Genomic DNA, 15260 nt, shown 5'->3' on the forward strand with positions numbered 1-15260 from the left:
CAAAAATCACTGGCAGAAGAATTAAACGAACAAACCGTACTGGAAATCGAATCTGGCTGGCGACTTATCGGCAGCAAAAAAATTTGGAAGCCAGACTGGACCGACTTCGACGCCAGGCAGCGGACTCGCCGTCTTCAGAAAAAGGAAGCCGAAAAAGCACGTCGCCGCAACCGAAAACATCGTCAACAAATTCAGCACCAGCAACAACAACAATCACAACAACATCATCAGCAACGCCGGCAACAGCAACACCTGCAGCAACAACAATCACATCAACATCTTCGTCGGCAACAGCACCAGACCAACTGCAACTCTGACGCAGGCCGAAACCCTAGTACGCCACATTTTAACTTAAAGGACAATCAATTCGACCAGGACAACGCAAGTAGCAGCAACTTTTTCACTCATTCGTCAACCAAATTGTCCGACAAGGAACTTCTAGACCAGGCAAGGGTCGAATTTTCTGGCCAACCTCCAACTACATCGAATTCAAACTTCATCAACTTCCGAAAAGGGGAAACCATCAACCCCTACCGGAAGGAAAAAACGCCAATCGTCCCACCTCTAAACGCCACCACGCCGCAGCCAGCAAAAACGTCATCACAAACTCCTGAAGTAACAGACAGTATGTTCTGTCTGGACCCAATTGAACGGCCCGAGCGGTTTAGGCTTTCAGGATTTTTGTGATATTTACTTGTAGAGTCAAAACAGATCAGTAAACTTCACTTATTTGTGTATTACACTTTTTTAAAGATTACATTTTTTGCGGTAACACTCTCAACTTTTACGCGCACGATCACATCACTCAACTTTTTGTTGCTAATTTCATTAAGACCTTCGTCGAGCCAATTTTCTACGTTGAAGCCAGACTTGTCCTCCAGACCTCTTCGCCGAGCCATGCCAGACCCGAACTCCTAAGTCCCGGGTGGACTCTTCACGGCGGCTAAGTCCCGGCGGACTCTTCACAGCGGCTAAGTCCCGGCGGACTGCGGCCTCCACCGCTAAGTCCGGCTGGACTGGGGCCTCTGCTCCTGGTGGCTGCTGGCGGGTCCGGCTGGTCTGGGGCTTCTTCAGGATCTGGAACTGGACTGGGCTTGAACTGGCTGGAACTGACTGGCACTAACTGGAACTAACTGCTCTCCTCAAGAATTTTGGGGTTTTAATAGTCAGTCCCCGAAAACTCTACTAAATTTTGTTCTGCTAAAAGTGGTCCGTTTCGATGAGAAGCATCGATGAACCTCATGAATTAAATTATGCAGACCTCTGCAATTCTTCATGACTTTCCGTATGGTGTAGTGAGTACACCTCAAAATCGGAAGTCATGGGTTCGAACCATTGTCGTGAAACTTTAAATTATGTTATTGGAATATCAAAATTATGTTCCTAAAACATTCTCAAAAATGTTGGTCAATAATGAGAAGGTCGAATTCTCCATTGAACAAACATGCCAATGAATTTGGTTAAGCCACACCCTCAATTTCCCCTGTGAAATAACATCGCACATTCATAATTGAAAGCTTAACCATTTTTTTGATTGCCTAACAATTGGCAAAATTTAATAAAGGGCTCTTCAGGTGAGGATGACTCATGATCCACACCTGTACATAAGCTTAATTATTTGTCGCGCAACGCGAGTCGACGGGTTGAATTATTTATGCTTGCGTAAGCGCGCATGGTCAGAACTGTTGTGAGGTTCGAAAAATGGACAAATTTAATGATCTAAATTTGAGGTCGTTGCACAATGAAGCCGCCCATAGTACGCCTAACTGAACAGTCTGCAGTCGGCGATGGCCGTTTCCTGCTGGCCAGACTCCGCGAAATTAAAGTCTATGACAATCTCAGACTATACTTGGCGTATCTGAAGGACCAAAAACCGGACGTCTGCATAGACGGACTAACACTAACCAGCATGCATGTCTTTTTTGCATCCAATGGCCTGCCTACTGAACCTGAACATCTTATGAACATCTTCATGGAATACAACTCAACAATTGGAATTTCACCTAAGCAAACCCTCACCGACCTGGAAACCTACAGGAAATATGTAACAACTAGAAGACTTCAATACCTGCAGCATTCGCGCGAAGCCGCCAACAAATTTTACCTGCCGACTACATCGTCGAATTTTTACAAGCATTGACGCCTTCTAACACGGAAGAAGAAATGACACCCTCGCAAGAGGCAGTAAGTACTATTAATAATTTAAGTATGTCTCCAAAAATTTCTTCAACGGAACAACAGAATGCGAATGAAATTCTATTTTATTGTCAGAATTTCAATCGCATGAAAAGCCCAGGCAAAATGAAGGAAATTTCTTTAAACATTCTCTCACATTCTTTCGACATTATTCTTGGAACTGAAACTAACTGGGACGAAAGCGTCCACCCTGAAGAAATTTTTGGAAACAATTATTTTGTATTCCTAGGCAATAGAAATTTAAATCTCAGTCAGAAAAAGTCAGGAGGCGGCGTCCTCTTAGCCATAAATGCCAGACTTAATCCAAAAGAAATTGTAACTGAAAAACATTTTCAATTTGAACAAGTCTGGGCCAAAGCCACTATTGCAGGCCAAGTACACATTTTTGCATCAGTATACTTTCCGCCGGACCATGCAAATAAACAGTCGTATGAACTATTCTTTAAAACAGTAGAAATCATAACATCAAAAATGGAACCGGAAGTAAAACTTCACATTTATGGCGACTTTAATCAAAGCAAAGTCGAATTTATATCTGACCAAGAAAATGAAGCAATTTTTCTCCCAGTCATTGGGGAAAATGAAACTTTGCATTTTCTCTTTGACAATATTGCAAATTATGGACTTTTCCAATTCAATCATGTAAAAAACCAAAGAAATTCATTTTTAGACCTTTTATTCACTAACTGTATTGAAGACTTTTATGTACAAGAATCTGTAACCCCCCTTTGGAAGAATGAAGTCTTCCATACAGCAATTGAATATTCTATTTATGTCCATAAAAACACTTTGCCCATTGACTGGGAATATGAAGAAGTCCTGGAATACAATAAAACAAACTTTGTAGAAGCCAAACGTAAACTACTTGCAATTGACTGGCAAAATTTATTTAATAATGAAGGAAATGTCGACGAATTAGTAGGAAAATTCTATACGGAAATTAACACTATAACATCTGAAACCGTACCTACTAGAAGAAGACGACGTAATAACACAGGCAATAAATACCCGGTGTGGTTCACTCCACAACTAAGAAATTTAAAAAATAGAAAACAAAAAGCCTACAAACTATACAGAAACAATACAAATGACACAAATCTTCTGAATTATCTGAATATTTCCGACCATTTTTTTTCGGCACTCAATTCTGCCAACGAAGAATATAATAGTTAAGTCGAATCTGAAGTCAAATCATGCCCGAAAAATTTCTTTAATTACGTAAAATCCAAATCCAAAAGCAGTAACTTCCCATCGCAAATGCAACTGGACGAAAATGTAGGCAGTAACAAAAAAGAAATTTGCAATCTTTTTTCAAATTTTTTGAAATTAAATATGTCTTTATTGAACATTCTTATAATAATTACATTTCTTTTACATGATAAGTGGTATGGCCTAATGCTCTTCATCTTTGTTGTATTTTTCGTTTTATTATTAACTGATTTCATTTATTTATTTGCTTCAAATTGTTTTACATTATTGCATTGAATTGAATACATTTGGGTAAAAAAGAAAAAAAAATCACTTTAACAACTAATCCTAACCTAAAACTAAAAAAATAAATCCATTGAAATATTCAAAATCACTAGAACGAGTAAACTACGAACTGTATTTTAAGATGAATGCTCCAAGAGTTCTTACTTGTGAACGGCCCGAGCGGTTTAGGCTTTCAGGATTTTTGTGATATTTACTTGTAGAGTCAAAACAGATCAGTAAACTTCACTTATTTGTGTATTACACTTTTTTAAAAGATTACATTTTTGCGGTAACACTTTCAACTTTTACGCGCACGATCACATCACTCAACTTTTTGTTGCTAATTTCATTAGGGCCTTCGTCGAGCCAATTCTCTACGTTGAAGCCAGACTTGTCCTCCAGACCTCTTCGCCGAGCCATGCCAGACCCCAAACTCGGCGGCTAAGTCCCGACGGACTCTTCACAGCGGCTAAGTCCCGGCGGACTCTTCACAGCGGCTAAGTCCCGGCGGACTCTTCACAGCGGCTAAGTCCCGGCGGACTGCGGCCTCCACCGCTAAGTCCGGCTGGACTGGGGCCTCTGCTCCTGGTGGCTGCTGGCGGGTCTGGCTGGTCTGGGGCGTCTACTGGAACTGGACTGGGCTTGAACTGGCTGGAACTGACTGGCACTAACTGGAACTAACTGCCCTCCTCAAGAATTTTGGGGTTTTTATAGTCAGTCCCCGAAAACTCTACTAAATTTTGTTCTACTAAAAGTGGTCCGTTTCGATGAGAAGCATCGATGAACCTCATGAATTAAATTATGCAGACCTCTGCAATTCTTCATGACTTTCCGTATGGTGTAGTGAGTACACCTCAAAATCGGAAGTCATGGGTTCGAACCGCTGTCGTGAAACTTTAAATTATGTTATTGGAATATCAAAATTATGTTTCTCAAACATTCTCAAAATGTAAGTCAATAATGAGAAGGTCGAATTCTTCATTGAACAAACATGCCAATGAATTTGGTTAAGCCACACCCTCAATTTCCCCTGTGTAATAACATCGCACATTCATAATTGAAAGCTTAACCATTTTTTTGATTGCCTAACAATTGGCGAAATTTAATAAAGGGCTTTTCAGGTGAGGATGACTCATGATCCACACCTGTACATAAGCTTAATTATTTGTCGCGCAACGCGAGTCGACGGGTAAAATTATTTATGCTTGCGTAAGCGCGCATGGTCAGAACTGTGGTGAGGATCGAAAAATGGTCAAATTTAATGATGTAAATTTGAGGTCGCTGCACTTGTTCCTGGCGAGTTTTGCAACCACGCAGAGTTGTTGTCATCTCGATGAAAATGTTTAGAAGTTCTTGTGGTGAAAACAGGTCACTACTGCCTTCATCCATTGATGCTGGTTGGTTTTCCCTAGGTTGCTGACTGAAGCCTGGAGGTGTTGTATGCTCTGCAACTCTTTGCCGCTGATTTAACGGCAATGGCTGCAGATTTGGAACCACTCGAGTAGATCCTGCTCCTGGTGACGCCAAAGCAGGAAAATCCACGTATGTGTATGCTGGTTGTGTTTTGCGACGATTTGGTTGGTGCCTCGTCGTCGCTTGCTGCCGAATTTTTACAAACTCAGCACGTTTTGGGCAGCTTCGATTCTTGGTAGAATGGTCGCCGCCGCAATTGAAGCATTTCGCTACGATGTTCTCGTTGATTGTTTCGCAAGCTTGAGTTTTGTGCTCACCTCCGCAGGTTGCACAACGACTCTTGATGAAACAGTTCCTTCCACCATGTCCAAACTGCAAGCAATTCGAACATTGTGTCACGTCACGGTGCACTGGGCGATAACGTTCCCAAGTCACGAAGATGTTGAAAATTGCCCGAACTGCTTTCAGCTCAGACGGCGTTGTCGATCCTTTCTCGAGATGAACCAGGTACAGTTGATCACGATACTTGATGTTCTTGTTGTGTCTCGTCATCTTGAAGACTTCGATCACGTTCAACTTAAGAGTTTTGAGCTCTTCTTTCAGCACACTCACATCCATGTCGTACAGGCCTCGGAGGACCTGTTTCATGGGGCGTTTACCTGGATCGTCATGGCTGTAGTATTCAATCTTTGTGTTGTTCAGGAAATCCCGAACGTAGTTGTAATCCTTTCTGGTAGGTAGCAGAATTTTGAGTCCATCAGCACACAAGCGAATGGAAGCTCGTAAAGCACCAGATTTGATAAACCCGGTCAGCCACTTTCGCACCGAATCCGATGACGATGTTTTCACAAAAATGGGTGGCAACTTTTCCCGTCGTTCAAATTCTTCCTTCTCGCTCACGTCCACAAGGAGGGTAGCGAACTGGTTTCCAGACGAATTTTGAGCATCCTTGCTCAAACTGCCTGGCTTTGCAGGTAGCGCTTCGGCATTCTTTAGCTTCTTCAAATCTGCCGATCCTGCTGGTGAGGACCGCCTCTTTTTCTTGCCCTGAGGCATTTTTGCACTTTTTAAGCACTTTTCAGGAGCTAAAATCCAGGAGTACCTCACTGAATGATGGTCCACAAGGGAGTCGAAGGTATAGGTTTTACTTTAAGCCAGGACGTCATTTCCATCTTCGTAAATATGTCGATTCAGCATGAATTTTAATCGGAAAAATCGTCAAAAAATCACACTGCATCGATTTTCGACGCTTCGTCGCCAAGTCGACAAGTTGTCAAGTTGAGCTTCGAATACTGGTCGCGCAACAGGAAGGTCGTGAAAAGGTTTTCTCGCGTCATTTTTGATGAAAAAATATTTTTTAATAAAAATTTAAAAAGATTAAATTATTAAAAGTCGCCGGTTAAGATCTGTTCCGTGGTTTGCCGCGTACCGTCAATTCTCCGAAGAGGAAGAAGAGTGTCCCCTATCAAATGGATTAGTGTTTTCAAAAGAAAAGAATTTTTGCGAAGAAAAATTCAACGGGTTCAAAGGGTGCAGTTGAAAAGAAAATGCCTGGTGTTTTACGGAGTGTCATTTGGATCAAAGAGATTTAGAAGTGTTCGAAGAGAGTCGTGACCTCTGGATGTTTGAAAGGAGATGGCTATCGGTTAAGAGTCCGATGGCGATGGTGTTGAAGTCCCTGACGCAGTCGAAAGCTGTTAGACTGCAACGGAATAAGTTTGCGGATGAACAGCAGAATTGCAGAATCCCGGTGAGGAAGTTCCATTTTTCTTATTTAACATATTTTATATTTTTTAATATTTGTCAAGGCATTGACATCTTTTTTATTTTGTCAAAGTTAAGAATTTCATGGCATTCTTGACTTTTTTAAAATCCACACTGTTTTGATTGATTTTTGTTCAATAAAATTTTTCTGTGCTGTGCAAAAATTTCACATGATATATTTTTTCAAATTTAATATAAAATTATTAATGTGTTATTCTTTGTTTAAATTGTGGTAGAAATTGGATTCAGTTTTTCTGATTTTATAATTTGAATATAATAAAATCAAAAGTAAGAAAAACTTTTGTACGATATGGTTTCTGCTGGAATTTGTATCATGAAATATTATGACCGTGTTTATTTATATTTTGTTACGACACCTGAAAATCAAAACAACTTATATCCAGAGTTAAAATGTTCAGAATAAATTAAAAAAACTAATTCAAATCAAGTGGACATTGGAGAATTTATTATTGCCGTTTTGATTAATTTGTTATTTCAAATTTTAAAAAGGAAGTATGGGTGATAAAGGGGTTGTTACAAACATTTCAAATGACTGAAGTAGTGAGTTGAATATTTTTCTAAGTTGATGTTTTTAAGAGGTTATGGAGCTCAATTTCCTCTCCATCGGTTCTACCATTTTTCTTTTCATTTGAAGTTAAAAAAAAAACAAATTATTTGAAGTATTGAAAGGTATTAGAAGTACTGAAAGTATTTAAAGTTTTTGAAATATTAAACAAAAATTTAGTATTTAATTTATCTGAAATATTTCAAGCACTTAAAATATGCGTTGTCTCTTAAGTATTTAAAGTTTTCAAAGTAAATAGTGTATTTATAGTTTTTAAGTATTTAAAGTAATTAAAGTATTTCCATGGAGAATTGAAAATATTCAAAGAAATTTAAGTATTCTGAGTATTCAAAGTAAAAATATGTATCCAAATTTAATACCAATTCAAAGTATTCTAAGTATTTATTGTATTTAAAGTTTTTATAGCATTTCAAGTATTTAAAGAAATTAAAGTATTTAAAGTATTTGTAGTATTTGAAGTTTTTAAAGTTTTTTAAGTATTTAAAGTTTTTAAATTATTTAAAGCTCTAAAGTATTTAAAGTTTTTAAAGTATTTAAAGTTTACAAAGTATTTATAGTTTTCAAAATATTTAAAGTTTTTAATGTATTTCAAGTATTTCAAATATTCAAGTGGAGTTTTCAAAGTATTTAAAGTATTTTAAATATTTCAAGTATTTAAAGTATTTAATTTTTTTAAAGTATTTAAAGTATTTAAAGTATTTAAAGTATTTAAATTATTGAAAGTATTTAAAGTATTTAATGTATTTAAAGTATTTAAAGTATTTAAAGTATTAAGAGTATTTGATGTATTGAATGTATTGAACGTATTAATAGTATTTATGGTTGTTGAAGTATTTTAAGTATTTAAAGTGTTTAACTTGCGGAAGGACACAGAGCTCTATTTGCTCTCCATCTGCATTGACTATTTCTTACCCTGATATTCTATTATTCTTTTGCTCTCCCTACCAGCTGTCTCTTTTATGTCCTTGTGAGGGGATCATCGATCCATCCGCATTGACATACTATTTTTTCATTTTTCTTCTTATCTTTCTTTACATTTTCATTGCTTTTTTCACACTTACTACCAGTCTTTGTGAGGGGATACTGAGCTCGATTTGCTCTCCATCCGCATTGACCTTTTCTCAACTATGATTTTTCTTTTTTTCAGTAGTTAGAATCAAAGCCGGGGATCGGGGAGGGAGCATCAGGGCAGTGGACGGTATGCTGTAATGGCGGAGACTGGATGTGGATAGTGGAAGACCAGAACTACGTCACAAGGGGGAAATAGTTTATTAATTATACAATTCTAAAGGATTGTCTAATTACTAGATCTATTGACCTCTGTCAGTCTCCAGCTGTCTGCCGCGCCCTTTTAGGCCCCCAACAGGGTGCGAGCCCTGTTTTTCAGCTTTGTCAGACTTTTTTCGGAGTTATTGGAGGTTACTGTCGGAAGGAGATTCTCTTCCCCTGAGGACACCGTGAGTGATTTTGCTTGTTCGCGTCCAACCACCCCCTTTTGGCCCTTCATACGGCAGTAATTTGAAGATGCTCCCTTTAAGTCTGAGCCACTGTAATTCTAGGCAACCGCTACATAGGTCATCCTTGTGGCCCTGTTGGTTAACAAATCAAATCAAATCAAAATCAAATGGAACGATGATTTTGATCGCAAAAATTACAGATTTGATCAAATTAAGTTCTGCAAAGTTCTAGGATCATCTAGACATTCTAACAAATCACTGGAAAGAAGAATCATCTTGATTGGTTAAGTTATGCTCGAGAACCAGCGAGTTGAAGTTACCGTTCCTACTTTTTTGGAGCCTTGGGCGTTGGAATGTTAACAAAAAAAAAATAGTATACGTTGAATTTGTGTGTTAGCACACAGGACAGAGCAAGAACGACACGCAATACAGGGTGTTGCGTCCGCAATTAGGCATTTTACACTGCCCATGGCACAGTTGTTGCACACGACCCCAAGATCAGATGGATCTCATCCTAGTTGCTTTGTTTCCTGCTCCAATTATTCTATTGTTTGATTTCGTGGTCATTTGGACTCGCCATTGTTGTAGGTATTGCTAATCCCTATGCCCTCGCCTATAAAAAGGCTCCCCAAATTGTAATCCCCATCCAGTACCATCAAGCCCTGGCTAAAGGGCCGACCGAATAAACGCTCCAGAACCGACGACCAGGACTCTTTTTCTTCATCCGGACCAAGCACCCCCAACGGAGTCTTACAGTTCACTCCCTGTCCTGCTGAGGACAATCCCGGCTGTCGAGGAGGTGTCTCGGCGCAGACACAGGGCAAAATGGAATTCCCGCAAAGCTAGCAGGAAATTGCAATTGATCTTGTAAGTAACGATCCCAAGCAGCATTTATTGTCGCCAAGCCTTATTTGCAACTAATTCAAAACAATCCAATATTGCTCAGGCAACATGTACGCAACACTCCTGGTGACAAAAAAAGCGCACGACAACAACGCGATTGGCAACAAAAGCCAGATAGTTGTGAACGTGTTGCGGCAATGTTTCCTATGCGATGCTAATATTTGCTAAAATTGATGGTGTTGCAACAATGTAACAAACATGTTGCAAATATGTTACCATTATGGTGAAATTTTTGGTTGCTTCAAATCAAACGTGCACCCAAAATGATTTCAAGCGCAACAAACTTCTAATTAATTTCTCAATAAATATGTTTCCGCTTTGGTTTCGCTACAAAACAAAAATGGATAAGTCTGGAAAAATAAACCAGTCTTATTTTTCGTCGACAACAAACAAAATTGTTTTTCTTAAATGTATAGAAGTTGTATTTCTTTGGCCATTTCAAGTTTACCGAGTAAAATTGCATTCTACTCGAGATTTTTTCATGCGCCCTTAATAGTTTTAAAAATTGCTATGTTTTCTAGAGCTATTTTCGTTTGGAAATAAAAAAAAGTTGGCAAATATATCTGAAAATTATCTGCTTTTCAATGCAAGTTATGCAGAATGTCAATTCTGTAGCAAAACATTATAAATAATGGATTTAAATAGCTGAAAAATGATTAAGAAAGTATTTTTCCCAATCTGCCATCATGGCGCTTCGTACGCACAGGGGTGTATTCAGGAACCTTTAATCATATTTTTGTTTTTTGCAAACTAGGAGGCCATCTCGCTTTTTGATGTATGTTAGGCGATACTTTTGTGTAAATTTTCTGATATTGGACTTGCAGTTTAAAAATAAGTTGATTTTATTTTATTCTGATCTAAGGCGTCCCCCGAGCAAAAATGTACAACAAACAATATCACTAAAAGTAAAAGTGTCTATTAAATATGTGAAACTGCCTCACCTAAAGCGTTATCAGTCTCAGAGGGTTGTCCCAGATGTCCCCTACAAGCTCCAGGTCGAATCAAGTTGATATCTGGATTAGAGCGTCCAATTTCCCGGGGTTACAAATTTCCCGGGAAACGGGAAATTTTCGACCAATTTCCCGGGAATTCCCGGGAAATTTTTAATTTATTGAAAATTTTTATGATCTTGGTTTTAATTAATACAAAATTGTATAGGACATCAACATTAATGGTTTAAATAAGTGTGAAGATCAATTAACAGTACTGTATGTAAAAATCATTCAAGTACAAAAAATTTATTTTGGTATTTTTTAATGAGAAATTTTAAACTTGCCTCTGTAACCAATTTATTGAAATGAGAAAAAAAACATGCAGAAATTATAATTTTCATGACAAATACTGGTTTCAAATCTTCAACAAATGGTAATAGCTTTTTAGTGTTGGTTTTACTCCAAACAATGTTTTCAAATATTTGAAGCAAGCTTTGAATATATTTTTACATTTTTTGAGAACAAACAATAGAAAGTAATTTCCCAATGTTTTTTTTGTATTATTATGCAACATGATTTAAATTATACGATAAATAAATATCATTCCACAAAAAGTGTTCTATTTTTTTCACATTTAACCCTCTAACACCTGTAGTTGCACCAGTGCTCCATTATTCTTTTACTTCAAATTGTTATTTCAACCAATTGAATTAATTCTATTTGCACAAATTCGATTTTCATCTCATTTGATTATGATAAACAAAAACGTAAAACATCTCAATTTTAATTTGGAGGTAAGGAGTTAATATTGTTTTGAGGAAATAACATCAATCTGTTAAAAGCTTACCTAATTGTAATAATTTAATACTCATTAAGCAAGATCTACTCCCAGTTGCTTCAAAAATTAATATTACCAGAAATAATTCTGATATCATAATTTCGGATAATCTAATAAATTATTAAAAAAAAAGTTCTGTTTTCTGTTAGACTTCTTTTTCGAAATCCCTTCCGATTTAACAGTGGAAAACCTTATTCGGAATGAAGAAAAAAAAACTTTTAAAATGGATAAATGTGATAAGATTTCTAAATTATTCACCCTTGGTACGTCCCTGTTTTCTTCTCTTTGAGCAAATTGCCAACCATCACTTCTGTTGCAACAACGTTTCAGATATGTAGCAACGATGTTCAAGCTAAATATCCAACACCCCAATTTGTGTAACGTTGTGGTAACATAATGGTAACATAAAATTTGCAAACATTAATTTGTCTATTGAACTGTCAAACGAAATAAAAGTTCTCATTTTATTTCAGCGGTGAGATCGTAAATGTTGTCTATTTTAACGAATCCGTGGAATGAATTGTGTTTAGAAGGTGTGTTTTAAGAATCTTAATTACTTGATAGTGGATGTTTCTTGGTGGGTGGTTCTCCTCCCCTTTTCGAAAAATCAAGGGGTGCGAAACGTCGCGGAGTGGGTACCGTCAGCCCTAGGCTGGTATCGGCTGTCCCGTACCCCACGGAGGGTGTTAATTTGGGTGGAAACGTACTGGGGCCACGGCCAGAACCGTAAAAGAGTCTCGCCGGGCAATCCGATGGGCAAGACTGCCCACCGGCGAGAAGTTAAGTGGCTCCGGGTAGGCGGCTCGGAACACCTTAGTACGCTTGCCGTGTGTGTGTTTTGCGGAGGTCGTCCTGAAAATCACACAGACTTGTTTTGCCTCATCCGCGCAATCCTTTTCGTCATTATCAGCATAATCATTCCATGAATAGTGAATTCGTTATTTGCTGATGTGTTTAATTATCGTTTTAAGTCGATAACAGTGTGGAAAAATTTAGTTAGAAGTTCATCTTCATGCCCCAAAACTTCTGACGGTAAGTCCGTTTGGACAGATTTTTTGGTAGCTTATTCCATTTATTTAAGCGCTTGCACATTGTGGACTCCTTCTTTGTGTTTTGATGGTTGCAACAAAACGACAAACTGCATAAAATTGATTTTTTTTTGTAAAAAATGTATTTATGTTATGGCCCATGGCAAACGATGTTTACAACTAGTTTTATCAAGGAAACTTTGCTGCAACTAATTTGCAACATTTGCCGCTCAACATGAAGTATGTTTTTTGTTTGTTTCAACATTGGTACAATAATGTCACCGAAACGTTGCATCAATACACAAAATCAAATTGTTGCCACAGCAAATAATGGTAATTATTTCGTGAAGAACTTTGTTTCGATGTTACATTTTCGAGAATTGCAACATTGTTGCTCCCTTGTTGTAACTTAATTTGGACTTAGACGTTTTCAACATGTTGCGCGATGCTGCTTGGGATACATTATCGTGTTAAAAAATATAAATCAACATGAATAAAACTCTCGTGAAGCATAATTAAGGAGGAGGATTTCTGGAAAGTATTAAACTGAAAAATGTAAGAAAATCACAAAGATTAATCTGATTAAGATCAGATTCAGTGGTGTTGATTTCGACACCGTCCGAACAATAATCTTTTTTTTGTTGTTTCGAAATCTTGGAAGACGATACAGCTGCTGTCCACATGTATCAGAAGTATATGGTTTTGTTTTTGAAATTAATTGTACCAGAATTGAAAAAAAAAATCATCAATTATTCAGACGAAACTGGCTCACAATATAAAAATCGATTTAATATGATCATGCTCAATTTTTCAAACCGTAAGGCAGATTTTGGGGTTTTTGTTGAATGGCACTATATCGCTACCGCACATGGCAAAAGCTCTAGAACCCATGAAAATTATTTCATCTACTACAGCCAGCTCTACATTTGTTCTTGCTTGAAATAAATGAAATAATTTGATTAAGTGGGAAGAAATGAAGAATTAGGAAAAATATAAAAATAATAGATAAATAATGATAAATTTTTGAAAATTGTATTCAGAAACTCTATAGCACTTGCAAATAAATATTAAAAGTTCAAATTTTACTTAATATGGTTCAATGACAGTGAGATCAGGAAAAACATTGCATTCTAGATTAAATTTTCAAAACAACCTATCCCTCATGGGTTTCCTATGCAGATAGGGCCTTTTGAAAATTGAATCGAGCATTAAAAATTACCCAATAAATATTCCTTAAACAAAAAATAGATTGTTCAAGGTATTGACTATCTCCAAATCGTATAAAACTAGAAAAATAATTCATCTTACAGAATGCCAGGTAGTAATTATTGATCAGCACGACTGAGTGTTTCTAGCATATGCGGCGAGTTTAGCTAATTTAGGTAATCTCAAATACTCAAAACTTTAAAATTCGATATCTCTGGAACGAAACATATTCCTTTCTGTCGATAAGTGATTCTTATGTAAAATTGGACGGGGAATACGATGGTGAAGTCAGATTTAAAAAATAAATGGGGCTGTTTTGAGATACGGCCATTTAAAGTTTTCAATTGCGCAATGCAGGTAGAAAACATATTTTAATCTAAATTTTGATCACGGAAATGGATTCTACATCCGATTTCCTTCAAAATTGAGTCTAAGACCGAACCTCTAAGATTTGTGGTTCCTGAGTTATCGTCGTTTGAAGATATGGGTTTCGCTCAAAAATCGCCAAAAAGTCGTTTTTTTTGGGAGTGTACAAAAATGGAGGGGGTGGTCCGATTTGGATGAAATTCGGGATTTTTGCATGTTTTGATAGTCTGAACAGCTCTGCCAAATTTGAGCAGAATCGGAGATGGTAATTTTCAAATGCTGTTCCGCTTCAGGTGGAATGACCCATATACAATCTATGATTTTTGAAAATTTTCAAGGATTTTACAATGTTTTTAAAAAATGGTCTATTAAAAACAGGAGTTATAAAAATATCATAAATTGAATTTTAGAATTTTAGAATTTTAGAATTTTAGAATTTTAGAATTTTAGAATTTTAGAATTTTAGAATTTTAGAATTTTAGAATTTTAGAATTTTAGAATTTTAGAATTTTAGAATTTTAGAATTTTAGAATTTTAGAATTTTAGAATTTTAGAATTTTAGAATTTTAGAATTTTAGAATTTTAGAATTTTAGAATTTTAGAATTTTAGAATTTTAGAATTTTAGAATTTTAGAATTTTAGAATTTTAGAATTTTAGAATTTTAGAATTTTAGAATTTTAGAATTTTAGAATTTTAGAATTTTAGAATTTTAGAATTTTAGAATTTTAGAATTTTAGAATTTTAGAATTTTAGAATTTTAGAATTTTAGAATTTTAGAATTTTAGAATTTTAGAATTTTAGAATTTTAGAATTTTAGAATTTTAGAATTTTAGAATTTTAGAATTTTAGAATTTTAGAATTTTAGAATTTTAGAATTTTAGAATTTTAGAATTTTAGAATTTTAGAATTTTAGAATTTTAGAATTTTAGAATTTTAGAATTTTAGAATTTTAGAATTTTAGAATTTTAGAATTTTAGAATTTTAGAATTTTAGAATTTTAGAATTTTAGAATTTTAGAATTTTAGAATTTTAGAATTTTAGAATTTTAGAATTTTAGAATTTTAGAATTTTAGAATTTTAGAATTTTAGAATTTTAG

The sequence above is a fragment of the Culex pipiens genome, chromosome 2 (assembly GCF_016801865.2).
Source record: "Culex pipiens pallens isolate TS chromosome 2, TS_CPP_V2, whole genome shotgun sequence".
NCBI classification, from domain to species: Eukaryota; Metazoa; Arthropoda; class Insecta; order Diptera; family Culicidae; genus Culex; species Culex pipiens.